We start from the raw sequence: 19,637 nt of genomic DNA, 5'->3' as shown, positions 1-19,637 counted from the left end.
CCATTCGTTTTTCAGCCTGGAATGTACAATGCGCAACAAAAGGAAAAAAACAACGAATTGGACCACCCTGAATAACTTTTGATTTGATGATAAGATGTCTAGGACTTGCAAGTCTGTACTAAAATTAGCACATTTGAGGTCACCATGGTGACCTCAATGTACTAATTTTAGTACAGACGATATTTTAAGTGCCAAAATTAAATAGAAATCGCACTTTCTTCCAATAAGCATACCATTTTTGACGGATTTGGATTTCTAGACCCCAAAATATACGGGTAGCAGCAGTCCATGAAATATGGCGGTCAAGAAAGTGCTCCAAAGTTTGGACCTCTTAATGTTAATTTTACTTTACGCATTGTGTTACATCAAAATTTTTTAAGCGAATCGAAGAAAATTTTCACACACTTATAAAATTCATTTATCCAAAAATAATTTTTAGTAAACTTTCATTATTTTTTATTATTTTATTCAATTTTGGTAAAAAAAACTTTTGAAAAGTTATCAAGTTTTTTTGCATCAGTTTTTAAATAATATGATTTTACATGGCAAAATACAAAATTTGATCGAAATCAGTCGAATAGTCTCTTAGAAATTGAATTTCAAAAGGGCTAGATATTTAAACTTCGATCTCTCAGGAACTATTCGATCGATTTCGCTCAAATTTTGTCTTGTAAAATTATAATTTTTAAAATGGGTGCAAAGAATTGTATACCTACTTTTAAAAAGTTTTTCAATCATTATTGAATAAAATAATGAAAGTTCACTAAAAATTAATTTTTTGCATAGAATTATCTAATTTGCTTTAAAAGTTCTCGAGATGTAGCGAAATACACAAAATAGTAAGATTTATTACATTAACTTCTCCTGGCTATAAATTGTTGCCGCTTTCACCTATATTTAGGGGGTTCGTAAATCTGTCTGTAGCCTTCCAAAAATGGTATATGTTTATTCAGAGAAAGTACTTTTTTTTTTGTCTGACTTCTTCGTAACTTAAAATATCGTCGACTCTTATTAATTAGCATATTTGTGGTCACCCATCTCTTGAACCATTAAGATTGAGCCCTAAGCGTGAAGGTCTCTGATCATTAGATCAAAAGTTATTTAGAGTGCCCTTAAGGATAAATTGAGGTATTTTTCAAAGGTAAAAATGAAATTAATATTTAAATATGTCATTAGGTTGAAAAGGGTTCAAATGAATATCTCAAAATTTACCTCAAATATACCTCCAGAGGTATATGTAACAACCTGAGGTGTTTCATCTTACATTTGAGGAGAGGTAGATATTTACTACTTTAAGGTGTTTCTTTTTCGACCTTAGGTTATTACTTATCAACCTGAAATATAATTCTTTACACCTAGCTATGGAACTATTTGTTCAACAACCTTAGGTGCTTCATTTTAACACTTCAAGTTATTCTGGAGCTGCCTAAAGTGTATTTTTTAAATTTTGTAAAGGTAATATTTCATTAACGTGAAGTGTTCGCTGCTCTACTCATTACAGATATATCGAGCCTAAAATAGCTATTTTTAACGCAAGTAAGTAAGAATGTTGGGCCCAAGCATTATAAATGTGAATGCACACTTTAAATATTGCCAATGATTTCCCCATCATTTTAAATTTAAAAACGTTAATCTGAAGACAAAATGTTGAGTGTAGATATAGATTCCTAAAACACGGTTTCAAAGTATCTGTCTTTGGATGGAGCTCCCACTCTGCATTTTTGCATTATAAAACCAAGTGAGAGGTTTTCTTGGACGATGGGTTGGATTTTGTCATTGGAATCCGTCATTCGCTAAGAATTTTGGAATTAAATGAATAAGCAAAATTAATTACTTTTGATAGTTAAATAAGACAAAAATTAAATTTTTTTGCCATTAAATCCTCGTTATTGGATACATAATTTATTGAAAAAAGTTATTTAATCTTCATTTAATTTATAAGTCAACCACCGAAAATAAATTACATAAAATATATTTGATCAATATGAAGTTAATAACATATGTTATATTATATTAATATGTTATATGTTATATTAATAATTTATAAGGCAAAATGTTTTCTCTCGCAGTCCCAACAATTCTCTACAAAAATAAATAACTATTAATATTAATATATTATGTTCAAATGCTAGATGTATTATAAAAAGCTGTATCGCAAAACATATTTTCATATATATTAATGGTATACCATTAATTCCTCTGTCACTTTATGTAGTGTGTTATTATTATTATAAAAACAGTTGAATTTAAATTATAATTATGAAATATTAGACAACCAGACAATTAAGTTTAATATAATTTATTTAAATAACCGTAATAGCTATCGCCCCTAAAACTGTCTCAAAAAATTTATAAATTAAAAGAAAAATAATAATTTCGAAAATTTTGGTACCCTTTGAAATAAATGATAAATAAAAAATAGATATATTTCACCAGAAAAAAAAGTAGGAAAAGACACCTTTATTTGTATATAAAAACTTTATTTTAATTATTAATTAAAATATAAATGAGTCGAAAGAAACAATTAATATATTTAAATAAATCCAATATAATGTTAATAAATAATTTAGTTTTTAAAAATTCTATGAAAAAATTTTATACGCTTTAAGGAAAAAAGAAATAATGTTCATTTATTTTTAAATTTTTTGTTGTTGGTGAAACAATGACAACCCATTACCAATTTTACATACACAGGCAGAAAAGCATAACTTATAGCTATTGTACCGATGAATTAGTTTCTGTAAAGTGGCGCTGTTGTCAACGTCGGCGCGATAGCTCTGAGGCTATCTTACCGATAGTCGGTGTAATAGACACTGAGTATGTTCTTAATACTTTGCTCTTAATACTTTTAAATTAAGTATTCTCTTATAAAAGCTTAGCTGCAATATTTATATAATTTTCTTACATTCTGTTGTAAGGAAAAGAAAATTCGGATCTAAATTAAAAGAATAATTATGCCATGTAATGTCTAATCATCCTATGCATATTTCCTAACATTTGTACTTAATTATTAAGCATTATAATTGTAACATAAAAAATAATTCTGGAGTAAAGTTCAAATTGATGTTTAAGTGTTTATATATTATGTTTATTCGACATTAAAAGTGTTTCTACTTCTAACATTTTATAAATGAATTTGTAACCCGCAGTTTTAATAAAATAAAATTATCGCTAGTTAATAAAACTATGGCAAGAGAAAAATTATCGGTAAAATTTTTATGTGGTTATCAATTATTATATATTTATTTGGAAGTAATGAAAAGTAATAATATATTTGTGAATCTAAGCACATCATGATAAGCAATAATATTGAAATGATAAAAATTCTGTGGAAATAACAATAATATTGGAAATGAAAAAAATTCATGTTATATGAAATTTATTTTCGAATAGTTGACTACTTACTTTCATGATGATAGATTAGATTTTTGATTACATATTATTTACTGCTGTGTATTAAGAGTTAGGTCAAATGTGCATCAAGTGGCAGTATAAAAATGTTGCTTTTTTTAAACTTACCACTGCTTTATTAGAAAAACAATTTTGTAACAATCAAATAATAAATATATAAAAATCTATATTTGAAGCATATAAGAGTAAAATTTTTTATTTTTTGATTTAGAAACTATCAATCAAAAAGATCCTTTAAAATTTGAATTATATTTATATAATAAGTAGAAAGAAATATTAGCAAAGGAAAAATTTCATAATGAGTCATTGAACAATATATCAATCACTTTTGAACTGACCCCCCTACTATTTTAATGAAATTTGGTGGAACATGCACACATGATAAAGTAAACAATTCGAACAGTTTTTAATTTGAAATTTGTCCAAGTTATAAACACTTGAAAAAATAAAATTTTCACTGAAAAAACCACTAACTTGCATACATATAAATAACTGTATTTTTTTTTTACTTAAAAAAAGTTACTTTAAGAACTTTTATTTTATAAGTTACTTTTTTTTTACTTTAGAAGAAAGTAAATGGTGTTTAAAAAAAGATTTGAAACACCATTGCAATAAACCTTTCATTTGATACCTTATATGACTTTCTGAGGCTAGGTCAACTTTCAAAGCAACCTGATTTGACCTGTGATATGTGGTCTCAAAGAATTATGAAAGAAATATTTTTTTTTAACTACAACATTCTTCTACACCTTTCAAATTTGTAGCATAGAAATTGAAATTTAAAAAAAAAAAAAAAAAAAACATTAATTATTGCAAACCAAAATTTTTATTAATTGAAAGTGGTATGCTGTACAACTTTTTTCCCCTTTAAGACATTTCATACAATATACATGGAAAACTGAGTAAAAAGCCTAAAATTCTTAAACCAATATATAAATCAATGATCATTCATACCAAAAGTAGTATTTATCCCATACTTTTGTCTCCTAAAATGTATCAAAAATAACATTTTTATTTTTAGCAAGTGTATTATATTTTTCTTATTAAAAAATGGTTTACCTTTTGATATGCAAAAAATATGTGAAATAGTTACAAGATATGAATAACATTTATTTCATAGAAAATATTTTTTAAAATTATGATTATTAACTCTGTTACAATATGTTATGAACAGAATTAGTAATTTTTTAAACATATAAGCATTATAAAATTTTATGAAATAGTTAGGAATGATGTAGTGCTATTTTTTTGTTAATTATTTTTATCTCATTAGACGGTATGAAAAAATCTTAACCTGTTGTTGTTAGTACTTCAACCTTCTAAATGATCTGTGATTTATTTACTTTCAATATCAAAGGCTTCTGTGGGTACGAGTATGACAGTGAGGGTCCATGAGGCTGTAGAAAACGTATCTTAACTTCTTCGTAGTTTATATTTACATCTAAAATACATCGTATCCACCATTGGCTGTACTGCAAAATTACAACATACCCTCTAATATCTTCTAAGAGCAGTTCTAAAGGATGTAACACCACTGACTGGATCTTACTTTCAGATGAATTTTAATACATTTTCGTTTTAATTGATGTGTGGCTTTCGTGTCTGTTTTCATATATTTTTTTGTGTACCGGAGATTGTGTGGCTTTTCAAAAAAGTGTCTCTATTTCTCACAATCATAATATGATTTTATAATACACAAAATTTGTTTATTGAACACAATATTAAAAAGTGTAAATAATTTACTCTAATTTTTATTTCATCAAAGTTTTTTTTAAAATTTTTTATAGGATTGTTTTGTGTTGAATGAATATCTAATTTAAATTGGTCTGAATGTTGCTAGCATATATATATATATAGATTTTTTTTTCTGAAAAAGTTATGTATGAATGCTGAAACATGAAGGAAGAAATTTTTTTTACAGTACAACTATCGTTTTATGTTAAAAGGGCATTTATTTTTTATGCTTTGTTTAGAAACATAAAGAGACCAAAGAACATCTTAAGGGATTGTGGATCTCATTTCAAATCAGCTTAAGTAAATAGAATTAAATTGTTTTTTATTATTTGAATTAACAGTATTTGTTTATGCTTACATGGTTACTGCTACTTTATAGCCTAAAATAATAATTTCTTGTTTTGTAATCAAATGGAGAAGTGTATTATTTCTTCTTAGTCTAAATCAACTACAGTTTAAATGGTCATAAAAAGTATATTTAATTCTTAATTTATTTACCATTTGTATCAATGTTAATGTACTCAAAGTTTGGTATGAAATAAAACCTAATATAAAAAAGAAGCTGCTTTTGTACATAGTCTTAAAAAAAAGCTACAAGTAAAGCAAGTTTCATTTTTTCATAACATGTTACACATATATAATTTTTTTTTTCATTTTTTTATCATGGCTAAAATAAATTTTCATAAATTTAATACAGAAAATGAGATTTGTTAAATATTTAGTTAATTTTTTACTCATGAAAAAAATATATATATATAATTTTTATTTTATTTGCATGTATAGAATTGGCCTTTTATGTATAATCTGCACTAAGGCTCTTTCTCATACTGTTTAGCAGTTTTGGAATTTTGACATTTTTTTCAAAAAAATTATTGAATATAGCTTTTTTTATTTTATTTATTTTTGTCATTTCTTAGATGACCCTTTGACTATCCTTGGGCTGCAACCCGCAAACAGTAAGCCTATACTTATCCCCATGATTCATGCATAGAATAAAAAGGCATACCCCATTAATTTAACAGTACTTTTTATTATTTATTTTTAATTGTTTATTTGTAAAATCGCTGTTTGAACTCTAATGCACCATTAAAAAAGATTTTCCTTAGAGCATGAGTGGTGAGTTTTCATTGCTTATTACTAAGGAAAATAGTGAGGTTAACTGGTAATCAATAAATAATGTTTCAATTTTGATTTGCTACGTTTTACATATGGATTAATTGTATTTGAAGAGAAGTGTGCTTAGGATAAAGCTCAAACTGGACTGACTCTTTCTAGATGAAATTTCAGTTATAGTTTAATGACAGCATTACCAGAATCGACTACACTGTTTCAAACATCAATGATATTAAAGAAAGCTCATCAATATTTGCAACATGCCTGATAAACCTAGTATGAAACACAAGGATAAAAGCAGCAGAATTTTATTTATTTACTTTTTTTTTTCCAGAGTGCCTTCGACATTCTAAATGCTCCTCAATATCGTTTGAACACTAAGTTGTTCTTTTTTTCGTAAAATCTATGCAACTTTTTACAATAGCTCATTCTAAAGAGCGGTCGAAAATATGAGCACAAATGCTATGGCAATTCGCATTTCCGTCGTATCTATGAAGTTAAATTCAAGAATTTAAAAATATTTTCACATTACAGTAAAATTTATTTGTCCAAAACTAATGTTGAAGTTCCTTTAAGAATTAAATATTATTTGTATTTTATTCATTAATGATTATAAAAAGAAGTGTATTTTAAAAGGTATGAAACATTTTATATCATTCTTAACATCATAATTTTTCAACATAATTTTGAAGAGACGTAGTAATTACAAGAAGTTAAAAAATGATATTTTTAAATTTTAGGTATTAGAAAAGCTATTTATCTTATTAAAATTTAAATTTGATTGTGAAAATTACCTAATTAATAATCACGTAAAATACTGTATATCATACAGGGTGTTCTGTAATTACATCTAACACGTTGTGAAAGCTGCAAATTGATATTTCATAGAGGAGAAAAAATGACAACTTCATCGTATCAGTTAAATTAATTGGTAAATAGGCGGTATGAAAAATAGAAAACCAGTTTGAATGGCCGATGACACACGAACGTGTTAAGTTTTAATCGCCTTCTAAGTTTTGTTTTCTCTAGTAATCACAAGTTTTTAGTCAATCCCACCTTCATCAGTCGTGATTCATTAAATTGTGATTTTTTTTCCTTGCCTAAATATTAATTTATGACCCTTAATGTGTGTACTCGTTTTTTTACTTAAATTTCATCAAGGATTTTAAAAATATACATTAAGGTGGAACTTTATGAAATGCCCTGTTTAAGTTGAAACCTTTTATTGTTTTTAAATGAAATTATTACGACAACCAGTTTCTACAACAATGATTGTAATAGGATGATTTGAATGCAGTCATCCAACTCCATCCAAACTCAAATACGTTATGCAGTTTAAGTAATGATATTTAAAAGCTTTAAATCTGACTCTCAAAAAAAAAATAAAAAAAATCGGGATATTACTGAAAAATATTGTGATTGGAGCGCGTGGTTTTTATTTTATTTCATAATCGTCGTTCAACAGCCGACCCAATTTTGGGTTTACTGTTACCAATGTTCAACAACGTCGCCTTGTAATTTTGTACCCAATCCAGAAGACAAGGGAACTCTTGGATCAAGTGTTGGGAAATTTTTTTTATTGAAACTAACCCGCGTTTGCGTTATACGAAGAAAAAAAACCACGAAATCCTATAATCCGTCTACCGTGGAGGATATTTTGCATCAGCACTGTAGTAGGTGCAAGCCGGGTGCGGAATTCGTATCGACCAGCCATTATTGGGATTCGAATCTGGTTCACCTCATTCGGAGGCGAATACTCTTTCCCTTGGTTCCATCTTCACTGAGTATTAACTCTACAGGATGTTCCAATTTTATTGATTGGTACCAATTTTATTGTTTTGTCTAAATTTAGTCATCTTCAAAATGTAAATAGCAATTCGATCGTAATTTAAGGAAATAAACGGTTTTTTTCTCTTAATCCGCAATGATTAATGAGAAGCAACCATGAGGGTTGATCAGCAACGTAAACAAGGGGCGGAACTTTCCAGTTTTTAATTATAAAATTACAAAACTACGGAGTTGAACATTAGTGGTCGTAAACCCAAAAATTGGATCAGCTGTTCTACGACGGATATAAAATAAAATAAAATCTATCTATTATAGGCCTGGATAGTAGGGCACTGAACCCATGCCCAAGAGTTCGTGGGTTCATCCACAGCCGGCCAAAGACTGCCCGTGTAGTAAATGGTGACTGATGCAAGTTAAATCTATCGAGTTGCAAAGTCCTCCATGTTCCTATAACAAATCAATACCTCTGAGGGTACTGAAACAAAAATTTCCTTGTCTTCTGAATTTGTTCAAAATTACAAGGTTACAGAGTTGAACATTAGGAGTCGTAAACCTAAAATTGGGTCGGCTGTTCAACGATGGTTGTAAAACAAAATCTATATTTTAAATAAGGCGAGTGAAAAAGTCTTTCTCGCAGTTCAAATAAGGGGAAAAATCAAAACTGTTACTCGAGTAACCAAAAGTAGATTACAAGACAGGATGTGAATATTAAAGTGCAAGAGCGTTTAGTTTAGAATAGTAAATTAAGAAAAAGACTTCGACAAAGGAATAACATAAAAAGATTAGTTGAAGCGCTTTATGTTACACACACACACATATATATAGGGAGGGGGGAGAGACTCCCCCCACTCTATAGGTACTGCCGCGGTCATAATTTTACTTCTTATAATCTTAGCTTAACTAAATTACGCCGAAGGAAAAAAATGTAGCTTTAACTTAAACTAAACTCAGTGGCGCGACAGCCCCTAGGGGGCCAAGGCCTACTGGGCCCATCTCAGTTTTCTTGACATTGGGCTCTGGGGTACAGGAGCAGATGTTCCAGTTAGGTGGTCAGCCGAACGCGGAACCCCAAGTGTTTAGTTCCCAAGCATGCTTGGTACTCATTTGTCTACCCACTTAAGGGATGAAAGGCTGAGTCAACCTTGCCCGGCCTGAGGATCGAACCCAGGACCGGTGGCACGGGAGCGCAAAGCACTACCACTCAGCCACCGGGCGTCTAGCTTTAACTTAAGATAATTTAAAATCTGTTCTCCTATTTATATCCAATTATGTTAGAGGCTATGTGTCCTTTTCGCTCGCACTCACTTGTTTTTTCCTATATTTTAAAAACATGAATGTAATTATAAATGGATGCAGAATTTAACAGAGTATTTATAGTTTGTCTAAGCTAAGAACTCCCCCCGCCACATGGTCTGAGGCTGTCTACTGCTATGGATACAAGAATAGCGTATTCCAGGGAAGGTAGCTAGCCGACCGGCCTGTGGAGGGGTTAGGGAACTGCCTTTGCACCAGAAAGGTTCTGGGATCGAATCCCGGGCAAGGCATGGATGTTCTTTTCTTCTCTGTACTATCTGTCCTTACTGTGGGAGCAACGTTGGCCCACCTAATATGGTGCCCTTGTAAGAGAGGCCAACAAATCTGCCCTGTTAATGTCCGAATTGACGAACAATGTTAACACAGGAGGGCATTGGGGGGGGAGGGAAGGTAGCTTCTCTTCACTCTAGGGCTAACACAATAGACTGGAAAAAAAGTCCTCTTACTCTCGCTGAATCTTAGCCAAAATCTGTCCTAAGCAATGACCCCACATCCCTTGAAATAGTTAGACCTCGTTACCATAGTCACCGCCAAGGGTCTTGACAAATGGCTAGGCGAGTTTTTACTTTAGACAAACTATACATTAACTAGTTCATTAAACATTTTTTTAGAAAAAATTGCACGTTGAGACATAAAGGTTTGCCACCCCTGGACTAAACCATCCGACAGAGAGCAATGAAATTTGGCATACTAATAGTTCGTCGCACGAAGGTTACTGTTCACATTAAAACATTATATTACAAACCGTTCGAGCGAAAAGCGGATTGGAACTTTCTTGCGTCATGTCCACTTAATTACATGTCGGATAATCGAATAACAAGCTTACACGAATGGAACCAAATCATTTTGTATGCAACTAATGTTAAACTTCCCCGTTTAAACTGACATTCTTTGTTTTTTGTCCCCGCCTAATTGCATGAAGAAGAGGTACTGAAATGAAAAAAATTTGTTTATTTTGGAGAAATGCTTCACTAACTAAAATGAAATTTTCGTTTTTCAGTTAAGATAAGGATACAATAGGTGGTCACTTCAAAAGGGTCCTGTTCATTAGTTGGTCTAAACAGGTGTTAGGGGTAAAATTGAAAAAAAAAAAAATCTAATCTTGCTGCTAGTTATACATTGAAGTGAGCGACGAGTGTTTAACCCCTCTTTGAATTATAGTTTGTTTACGGTAAGAACTCCCCCCGCCACTAAATCTGAGGCCGTCTGCTGCTAAGGAAACAAGAATAGCGAATTTCAGGGAGGGTAGCTTCTCTTTACTTTAGGGCAGTGTTTCCCAAACTTATGACTTTTGTGTACCCTTTCTAAATTTTTCGTAATGCTGTGTACCACTAATAAAAAAATGAGTGTATTTTTAACTATAAAAAAAATTGCACTAAAGTTAAAAATCACAACTGGCTGTTGACACCACTAATTATTAACTGCAAACTCCGCAAAAAATAGCAAATAGAAAAATACGTAATCGTAAATTTTCATGGCTAGCTTTGTTTTTAAAGAAGTTTGTTTGAAATTTTCGTTTATTGCAAGATATTTCGCATAAGGACGCGTACCCTCGCTAAACTGTTCCCGTACCCCTGGGGGTACGCTTACCACTCTTTGGGAAACACTGCTTTAGGGCAATATGAAGAAAAATGATTCCCTTTCTCTCCCCCACCCGAGACAAAATATATCCTAAATAGTGACCCACACCCCTATTTGAAATAGTTATACCTTGTAACCATAGTCACCCCCACAGGTCCAGACGAATAGGGGAGTTCTTACTTTAGACAAATTGTACTTACTTACACATCATTTAGAATTTTAAAAAGGTACAGAGTGATTTGTTTTGTAGTCAAGATTTGTGGTCCCCTCCTGGTGCGCTATTAGCTTTCATAAGAAAAAATTTCAAAAACGTAACAAATCAGTATACAGTGTGTCTTTCTCTTAAGTAAGAATAATTATTGCTTAATCCAGAGAATAACTCTGAGAATGATTGCAAGTTCAGCGAGAAAAGGATGGATTTGAATTAATAGAGGGGGGGGGGGGCAATGAATCTGGGAAACGATATATTAAAAAAAATTCCAAACTAAAACAGCTCATTAATTTGGAAATTCTCAAGACGAGGTTAGAAAAAAAAAATTTAAAATAAATAATCTGACTATACGTTTGAGAGGAATACGCAATTATTCATGAAAGTCTTAATAGAAACTGAAAGGGAAAATCTAATTTTGATAAATTGACGAATTAAACGGGTATAAAAATAGTCTTCAATTATAGATTTTTTCGGAAGGGATCAAATAATATTTTAGTACCTATATATTATACTATTCACTAATATTGATTTATTTTTAGATAACTTTAAATGACATTTATATTTTATGATACTAACACAGATACTATTAATCAAAATTGTTTATTGATCATAAAACTAAGTTTATTTAATCAAAACACTATAATTTGCATTAAATACCATTAAAAATAAAATTTCGCAGAAATTTAGGATAGAATATTGCACTATCTTTTTAATCGAATAACCCGCTCAATTGCATAGATTTGGCTGGAACTGATGATATTCCTTTAAGCGGGGTTGACTGGTTAAGCCTTAGCCGTTGTTTCCTAAAAAATCTTAAAGATAACATCAATGATACTTTATAGCTCTATTTAATAACAATAAAAAAGAGTTATTGCTTGTACTTTATTTAGTTTTTTTTTCTCGCTACGTCATAATTTCAATCAACAACAGTTCCGCAATTGACTGATTGTTGACACGTTCTCAGCAGATCACCGAAGTCGAGCATAACTGGCTGCTGTCAGCGTGCGGGTGAAAAACTACTTGGATCAATCTGTGAAGGGACCGAGGGTGTGAGGTATTGGTTCTCGTTAAAATTTTATACGTAAGTACTTGACTTCACGCGCATGTCGTCGGTCTATCGAAGCGAAGGGAGCCTCACCTCGGCAGAGTTCAAAATTGTGATGGCATGTCTTCAGATGATTGTCAGGAATGTTTACCAGACCGTTACCAGTAGCCCATTGAGCAGCTTTAGTGCGACGTAAACAACAACAATGAAAAAAAAAATTTACGTGGTAGCACTATGTCACCAAATTATCTCTGAAGTTATCTGAAATCACGTATTTAATTTGTCACGTCTGTCAAAATGTGTTTCGGTATAAGTAGATAATTTAAAAACAGCGGTAATTAAAATTTAAAAAAAATTCTTTTGCAATGAAAGGCAAAATTAATGGGAAAGTGGTACTAATTTGCTTAGGAAAAACGTAGAAAATTACTTCAGTTTTATTAACAGCTGTCCCTCTTTTCTTTTTCTCTGGCCTTTTAATTCCTAGTAAGAATATATATATTTTTTTGGTATTCTCTCTTTAAAAATAAAAAGTCAAACAGCTGATAAAAAATATTTGTTAGATTACGGAATTATATATTTTACTGAAATATAAAATTCAAAATAATTAGTTTGGAAAAATCTTTTTTTGATTCATATTCAAAAATGTATTAATGATTTTGTAAATTAAAGAAGTTTCAATTATAAATAACTGTTTCGCTAAGATTTAAATAACTGCATATTAGTTAAATTGTTTGGAAGTGAACCGCGTTTGAAATATTTGACTTTTTATGCAGGAAAAGACATGGTGTTTCACGTTATATTTCATCTCACCAAATATTATTAAACTTCTAAATTTATTTCTCACCGAACCTGACATGAATAAATACAAAGAAATAATGAAAAAAAAATATATTTAATGAAAATTCTGAGTCAAAGTGTTAATGCTGACGCTCAGTTCATTTAAGTAATGTAATAGATGCATATTGAAATACTAAAAAGTAAGCCATTATGTTACAAAAAGCAACATTTATGGAGTTCAGGTACTTATTCGTATAGATTAATCGTAAACAAGCGCCATACTATTATTGTCGCCAATGATGCTTAATTAATATGGGTAATTCCTATTATATAAATTAAAAAAATTACTTATTTACAAAAATTCCAAGTTAATGGTTAATTTCGATATTATGCCTAGTAATGTTGAATACAGTTAATCTCAATTTTAATGGGCTGAACAACAAAAAACAGGTTTTGTTATGTTTTTGCTTATTAATTTTGTCAGTATATACCGTTCAGTTTTGTCCACGATTTCATTGGGTTGTTCAGTACCGAGTTATTGTTTTTTTGATTTTATTAATCCTGTTCGAAGAGTGGATATTTAGCTAGTTGAAAATAAAAAAAAGTTGAATTACAGTTCGTTAAAAATAAGTTAACTAACGCTTTTCGTTTCCCGAAACTCTTGTTTTTTTTCTCAGGTCAAGAGCTAGCCCTTGTACAATACTTATCAATATTTTAGTCAAATAACTTCTAAACGTACTATTGGACGTATTTTCAAAATTTTAATTAAATATAGTAGCATTAAATTCTAACTTGAGATTCATTTAAACTGAAATAGTTGCAGTGTTATAGTAGTAGCACCTTGGATACATATGTACTATAAAATAGTATCTTTCTCTTGATATACATCTTCAAGAAAGAATAAATAAATGAGATAAATTTTCTTTTGAATATATTTATTTTTAGTGGTAAGAGTACAGCATATGTAAAAAGTATAAAAAAGGAAGAAAAAAAATTATTCAAGTTGGATCTGAGAATTTGAAGCACGTATATTTGTTTTTGTTCTTACACAATAGACAGAGTATGGTAGCTAGCTTGACTCTATGAAGGTGCTTGCAGATGCAATCATATAAGGTCTATGACCACTATCAGTGGCATCATCCTGAGAAAAAGAGCAGCTAAGTCTTTCTTTATAACTATTGCATAGCTGCCAACCTTATGAATCAAAAAAGAGGAACACTATATGCGACAAAATTATACGCACTAATTACGAGAGTAAGATAAAAATTTAATTATTAAATCATAACATTAATAGACATACATTTAAATATGTAAATTAGTAAAACAAAACTATAAACACTATCTTTTGTGGGAAACTTATAATATTAATGTTTTATAATTAAGAATACCGGTATAATATATTAAAAACAAACATTACCTATTAATATATAATTATTTATCTCCAAATTATAAAACACTGGTAAATAATAATCTACATCATAAACAAATATTTCTGATGCAAGTGTTTAAATACTACAAAAAAAAAATTTCCAAAAATAATAATTTAGTGAAATAATCAGCAACAGACAGCTATTGGAATAATATTTTCCAATAAAAAGCTACTAAAAATTACTTTAGCACAATAATCACAGGATGCATGCTTGTGGCGATCAGAAAAAAGGATTGGTTTAAAATCAAAAATTTTATGAAAATTCAGAATTTTTATAAAAATATCAGATTGGATTTAAAAATTAGGAACAAATCCGAAAAATTCTGAACAGTTGGCAGCTATGCTATTGTCTGCTTAGTCATCTGTAAAATAAAAGCATTTTTCTAGATAAAAAAATAGAAATCATGTTACTTTAAAATTCTACAGTGGATCAGAATCCAATCAAAGACTTCAGTTATATTAATAACTGACAACCGTGCCGGAAAATAAAGAGCTTAATTATTTTTATGAATTTAAAAAATATACAATTATATTTAATACATATAGCAAAATCAATGACTGAAATGTTATCTTGTCACGGTACAGAGATATTCTTCAAACTAAACGAGACTCTGCATAAACCATTGTAGAAAATCAAGTCCTGGTAAATATATCTCACAGAAAAGCTTTAAGCAGACAATGCTGTGAGACCATTCCCCGGGACAAACATGAATCATCAGCAGAATCCAGGCAAAAGCTAGAAGAGAACAAGTTGCTTCAAATTAATATTGTAATCAAGATACCTTGTTAAGATTTCAACCAATGGTTAAGTATATAGATAAAAGCACAACTCTTCAAATTGTGAATCTAATAAAGGATTGCATACATTAGTTTGAATCAATTTGAATTACAGAGTGAAAGAACTTTTAGCACAGAAGTATAAGTTTTAAGTTATAAGCACAGATTAACAGAAATTTTTTTATTATTATTAAATCTGGCATATCCATCTTTTTCCACGCATATGGCATACTTGCGACACTTTCAGAGTGGTCTCACAACTCTTTTGGGAGGAAGCATCACTCAAACTCATACTCGGGGATTTGACACATCTGTCACTTTAAAATCAAGACATAAAAAAGGAGTGTAAATTATTGCAACATTAGCTTTGTTGCTCGATTTTTTCTTTTTGCAGATCCCCAATTTAGTCAGGTTACTTACATCTGAAAGAGGGAAAGTGTCTGATTAATATTATTTAATATTTCTATTGCAGCATCAATCAGGGTTTACATATAAAGACTAATGGCTTTAAGAACAAGACAATCACAGGACATTACATCACAGCATTTAATAGTTAGTCACAGCACAGATTTTATTATATTTTCTTTACACAACATAAATGACCCCACAGCCAATTGTTCAGTTGGTGTGTGCACTGTTGAGTCACCGTTTACCCTAGAGACAGCCACGTAGGCTTCTTAAAGGCACGAGTCCATGATGGATCATGGAATGTGCATGTTGTGTTATCCCCACGCTGACTTTTAATGATGAGCCAATACATGTTGATGTGTTTGTCCATTGTTCAGGTTTGATTGCACTGTTCCCAGTTTTTTAGTATCTAATCATCTAAATTCTGTCGACATCACCAGTTCCTTAATGAATATTATTTTCTAAACCTTTTACAAGAATAAAAAATAAAATCATAAATTAATTTTCTAAACTTATTAGTATCTAGATCAAACATTAAATTAGTTTTTATTTAGAATGCAATAAATGCCACTGATAAAAACAAAAGTAATAAATATTTTTGAAATAATCAAAGTAAAAGAATATATATTATTAATAAAAGAGGAATATACTAACTGGTAGGGCACTGTCTTTTCCTTAACCACGGTGTGATTAAAGACAAATACTGATAAACATTAAAAGATCATTTAATTCATTCTGACTTTATTTATTTTATTAATACTGTAATAATTTATAAACAGTGCTGTACTAACAGTAAACAATCCATACTATAACAATACAGTTGGGGAAAAAAAACTCACAACGATTAAGGTATAATGCCACTGTTAAAAATATACAATTCTCCGAATAATCAAAACATTATAGTAATAAAAGAGAAAGATACTGAGACACTCATATTAGCTTCTGTTAAGTCTAGATCTCATTTAAGCTAACAAAGAATAGAATTAGATCAATCTCCGTGCAATCTAAAATTTTTTTATTATCTCTTTTAGTGTTGAACATATACCCATTGCTATTTAGAAATAGCAATTGGCATTATTCATTAGCGTTATTAGCAATATTCATTTAGTATATTTTACCAAAGGCATTTAAAGTGGAAGAGTATTTATAATTCAGGTACAATGCTCTAAACAATCTTCCCTCTGTCCTTTAAGGGTAGAACCAGAATCATTGAGAACTAGTCATAAAATATTCTATTGCATCTAAAAAATTTTCTGCATTGTGTAAAGTAGCACAGATAAGAATATTAGAAAAAAACACTCTCTACTGAATATTTTTCTTTACAGCAGCATAGTACTAAATCTGTTCAAGTACTGTCAGGGATCTGTCCAGACATTCTGTAAAAGGTCCGTATTTGTAAAATTGGAAAAAAATTACTTGTAATTTGTGAATATAAAATAAACGTTAAGTCACATTCTTTCAACCAGGGTCCTGCTTTTGTGAATTTGTGCAAATAGGGTCTGTTATTGAAAAAAAAAAAAAAAAAAAAAAAAATTTTTCAAGGAGTTTTTAAATTGTAAAGACTTACAAGATTATGTCCAACACTGTAAAATTATAATTAAAAAAATTAAAATTTAAAAAATAAACAGCAATTGCTGCTACTAAATTAGAGATGCAACATACAAATATGTGGTATTTTGCCTATACTGCTGAACGCAGAATATTCATTTCGGACGAATAAAGGAAGAAGTGTCTGCCGAAGACAAAATTGATTTAGATTACATCTGTCGTTCTCCCCCCCCCCCCGGGAAGGGCTTATTCGATTAACAAAACAATAATGAAGATAAACGAATTTGTGAAGGGTCTGAGTAAAGGATAAATTATTTTGTGAAATGTCCGTTTTTATGAAAAGATATTTTGTGAATAGTTCGTTAACGGACCCAAATCTCTTCTAAACAGATATTTGACTGTGACTACTCTTTCTTATTTGTATGGGATGAGTTCTGGTTATCTGGCTAAATGTCAAGACAATATTACAATATTTTTATATTATTAGTATATAAAGTTGTGTATAAATACACTTCTTTTTTTAGCAACTTTGCTATGCATTCTTCAAAGATGTTTGCCAGTTGAATATGGCCCTGGCAGTTTAAATGTATGTGATCTTAACCAATACATTCATCCACAGATAAAACTGATTCACAGAACATTAGCCCAAGTAAAATTCACAAAGTTTTAATTACTTCATTGAATCGCTTTATAGTGACGTTTTCAAGATTAACAAAATGTTTATGCATACGCTGATCTTTCAGCAAGAGAAATTTCTAAACTCTTCGTTCGAGAAAAACAACTCAGAAATATTTCTGTATTGTGATCTGCCGTGCCAACTACAATCGCCAAGGTGCTAAACAGATTTTAAACTTGCAAATTTAATAACAAAAAAAAAAAAACACATGTAGATAGTTGTCCGGGGGTGGTTACGAGTTATACCTTCTGAGTTCCCTTCTCTTTTTATTAGTTCCTGGCGGCTGGCTACCCAGAATTATTCTTCCACAGATAACCAAACAAAATCTCCCCGAAAACCCCACAAATTTTATTAACCACACAAGCCAGTTTTTTAAAGTTGGGCATTGTACCCAATTGCACATCATTAGTTCCTTTATTTTTAAGAAAAGCAAAATAAATTATTATTTTATAGCACAACCATAGGTAATATTAATAAAAAAATAAATAAGTATCTGAATTAGAATAGTTACACAAGATACTAACAATGCCAACAAATGGTTTAGATACATAATCATTAAATATGTAAATAAATTATATTTCAACTTACCAACATGAATTAAGACAAAAACACTATCGTCCCTTCACAACTGCACACTTAATTTGTCCACACCGATTCCAGGGTGTGCAAACATCGATATCCCATTTTCATTCAGCATTTAAGTAATTAGCCAAATACTTCTCCAAGGAATCACCTAGTAAAAAAGTATTTTATGAAGAGAAAGAAGAAATATGAAAAGTTTGCTTTACATTGTCCACGTAAACTGTTAAAAATCTTAGGGTAATGAAAAAAATACAATTATAGATATAGTTTGAGAAGTTAAATAATTGAAAAAATTCAATTTCATATTAATATCCAATAAAGATAACTTAAATTTAAGATAACTTGCTAATCTGAATTATCTTCTAATTTATTATAGTATTTGTATTATGTATTTTAAATAAAACAAATTATTGAGTACAAATTGTTTTGCACATAATTGTGATACACCTATAGAATAAAATTTTTTTTTGAAAGTATGCATGCTCATAATTTATTCAATAGTTAAGACAACCTAAAAGAATAATAATGAATGCAGTAACTGTGAATGAAAATGATAAATATTATCTAAATTTGTTCCATTTCTCTCAGAATTTTTTTTTAGATTAGTTTACAATAAAATTGAAACAAATTATTTTAGACATGATCAAAACCCTCTTCACTATTTTTAAGAAAATTCAATATTAATCTTTCTATATATAATAAATTTTAATTAGCAATATATTTCATAGAAAAAAAAGATACCTCTGTATTATGTCACTAAAATAAACATAAATCAAGTAATTCAACTAAATGAAATTTCATTACTAAACTGCTTCACACAATTTCGGCAGATCAAACAAAGGATTTCTAAGGAAGCAGAGAAAAACTTTGATAAATGAATTTTTATAACGATTTTCTTAAAATACATACATTTTACAAACTATTTACTTTAAAATCTAACGCGTGGTATTCACAGATATTTAATAAAATTCATTAATCTTTTTAAAAATTTCATGTAATTTTTTTATATACTGCTATGAAACGTACACTAATATTATAAATCTTTAATTAATAAGAATTACCTGTAATTAAAACTTTCATGATGATAAAATATGAAATCCCGCGCAGCCAAATACAGAAAATGGCTTCCTCTAACAATAGCTTTTGTTTAAACAACGCCAATTGCTTTGGCGAAAAAGTTTGGTCACACAATCAATATAGGGTTATAAGAAGATTGATGGATGAAAGCTAGCGTCAAGCTCAC

General features: G+C 29.8%; 1 protein-coding gene and 1 long non-coding RNA gene across 3 annotated transcripts in view; one reads left to right on the top strand and one right to left on the bottom strand.

Annotated features, from left to right (window-relative positions):
- The window catches only part of LOC107455384 (uncharacterized), a 48,277-nt gene that overhangs the window by 12,143 nt on the left and 16,497 nt on the right, over nucleotides 1-19,637 (top strand). The gene's annotated exons all lie outside the window — the stretch shown is intronic.
- Nucleotides 13,893-19,614, bottom strand: LOC147808067 (uncharacterized). 2 transcript variants are annotated; one of them, XR_015434699.1, is made up of 3 exons: nucleotides 19,456-19,614; nucleotides 18,401-18,545; nucleotides 13,893-15,602 (listed from the first exon to the last, which is right to left on the bottom strand). It is a non-coding gene; the product is annotated as an uncharacterized LOC147808067 (long non-coding RNA). The 2 variants fall into 2 exon arrangements; XR_015434700.1 differs by lacking the exon at nucleotides 13,893-15,602 and adding an exon at nucleotides 15,615-16,055.

Source organism: Parasteatoda tepidariorum, chromosome 6 (genome assembly GCF_982258835.1).
Source record: "Parasteatoda tepidariorum strain Cologne lab strain chromosome 6, Ptep-v5.0, whole genome shotgun sequence".
NCBI lineage: Eukaryota > Metazoa > Arthropoda > Arachnida > Araneae > Theridiidae > Parasteatoda > Parasteatoda tepidariorum.
The sequence above is the reverse complement of the archived record's forward strand: the minus strand, read 5'-3'. Positions and strand labels throughout refer to the sequence as shown.